At 52.3% G+C, this 2075-nt stretch overlaps 1 pseudogene; it reads left to right on the top strand.

Moving 5' to 3' along the window:
• The first annotated feature begins 1689 nt into the window (after window positions 1-1689).
• LOC125526160 lies at window positions 1690-1828 on the top strand (annotated as a pseudogene).
• The last annotated feature ends 247 nt before the right edge of the window (window positions 1829-2075 follow it).

Here is a 2075-nt window from a genome sequence, read left to right as displayed (position 1 = left end):
GGAGGACTCCTCCTTGGCGCGCCCTAGGGCCGGCCGGCCTCCTCCCCTTGCTCCTTTATATACGGGGGTAGGGGGCACCCCTAGACACACAAGTTGATCCACGTGATCGTTTTCTTAGCCGTGTGCGGTGCCCCCTTCCACCATATTCCTCGATAATATTGTAGCGGTGCTTAGGCGAATCCCTGCGACGGTAGAACATCAAGATCGTCATCACGCCGTCGTGCTGACGGAACTCTTCCCCGACACTTTGCTGGATCGGAGTCCGGGGATCGTCATCGAGCTGAACGTGTGCTAGAACTCGGAGGTGCCGTAGTTTCGGTGCTTGATCGGTCGGGCCGTGAAGACATATGACTACATCAACCGCGTTGTTATAACGCTTCCGCTGTCGGTCTACGAGGGTACATAGACAACACTCTCCCCTCTCGTTGCTATACATCACCATGATCTTGCGTGTGCGTAGGAATTTTTTTGAAATTACTACGTTCCCCAATATATTAGCCATCACACGGTCTGAATTTGAAGCCTGCTGTTGGATGGCCTCCTCCCCCTATCTATGTCCGCGTATACATTCAGACATGTCCGCAAATATTGGGCGTGTATGTTTTGGTGTGTGACATTGGAGTTGACCTTAACTATGACAGGTCCTTACACGGTCATCCCTACAAAAAATAGAAATACACTCAAATTCTTGGGGGTGCTGAAGTCTTCTTCCTCCTCCATCCATCGGTGATGCATCATGAGAAAAGCTCTATGCCGCCTCTGGGACCTCGCTTCAGCGTGTTAGAATAGAGTTTGTAGAGATATCTGTTTAAACTGTATTCTGTTCCTATCTCTTCTTATGTTCTGTTCTTCCTCTCAAAGTTATATCTCCCTCTCTCGATGTATTCTGGAAGTATCCTAGCGATATTCCAAACCTTGTAAGCCACGACAATCCTTCCATAAATATACATGCGGCCCGAGCAAAGGGTTCAACGCTTCCTATCAAATCTTACATGGTCATCAGAGCCCTTCCTCTCGTACGTCTAGCATTCCTGAAAGATCGATCTAGTTGATCGAGAGAGAAACCTGAAACCTAACCAGAGAGAGGCATCGAGAGAAATCATGTCAGGCACCAATGCCAGCACCGCTGCTTCCACCATCGCTGCCACCAATACTGCCCTAATAGGTTCCACCATGAGTACCCTGTCCACCCAATCCACACCATCCACCTATGCATCTTCCTCCTCCCACATCAGCGTCTCCTCTCTCGGGTCTCCTCCATCTAAGAAGCTCACGAGGACGAACTTCCTCCTCTGGAAGGCCATCGTGCTACCCCAAATAAAGGGAGCACAGATGGAGCACTTCCTGGACGGCGCAAGCCCGGCACCCCCTCCTACCATCACCATCACCAAAGATGGGAAAGAGGAGCAAGTCTTCAACTACGCCTGGTCGATCTAGTTCGCCCAGCAGCAACAGGTACAAGGATACCTTATGGGGTCTCTGTCACGTGAGATTCTTGCGCAGGTCGCTACTCTTCAGACACCGGCCGAGGTATGGAGTGCCATCCATGCCTCCTTCGCTGCCCAGACGCAAGCATAGATCGTCAACACCCGCATCGCCCTCGCCAATCTGCACAAAGGGAACATGGGCATGCAGAAATATCTGGCGAAGATCAAGGCCTTCGCCGATGAGATCGCCTGCACCGGTGATCCCCTCTCTGAAGGAGAGCTAACCTCCTATGTGCTCAAAGGGCTGGACATCGAGTATAACCCGGTGATCTCAGCCCTGGCTGCACGTATCGAGCCGGTGACCGTCCAGGAGCTTTACAACCAGTTGCTAAGCTTTGAAGCTCGCATGAATCTGCTACAAGGTAACAATCTTCGCCAGTCATCAGTTAACTCTGTCACACGTGGTCGTGGCACTGGAGGTCGAGGCCATGGTCACCGTGGTCACCAGGGGTGCGGCAACGGCAACAACAGCGGGCGTGGGCGCGCCAACAACTCTGGACCACACCCCTTCAGCGCCTCCTACTCTAACACCAGGCCGTGTTGCCAGCTCTGCAAAAAGTCAGGGCATGAGGTGAAAGACTGTTGGCA

Source organism: Triticum urartu, chromosome 7 (genome assembly GCF_003073215.2).
Source record: "Triticum urartu cultivar G1812 chromosome 7, Tu2.1, whole genome shotgun sequence".
In the NCBI taxonomy this organism is placed as follows: domain Eukaryota; kingdom Viridiplantae; phylum Streptophyta; class Magnoliopsida; order Poales; family Poaceae; genus Triticum; species Triticum urartu.
This window is presented reverse-complemented; position numbering and strand designations above follow the sequence as displayed.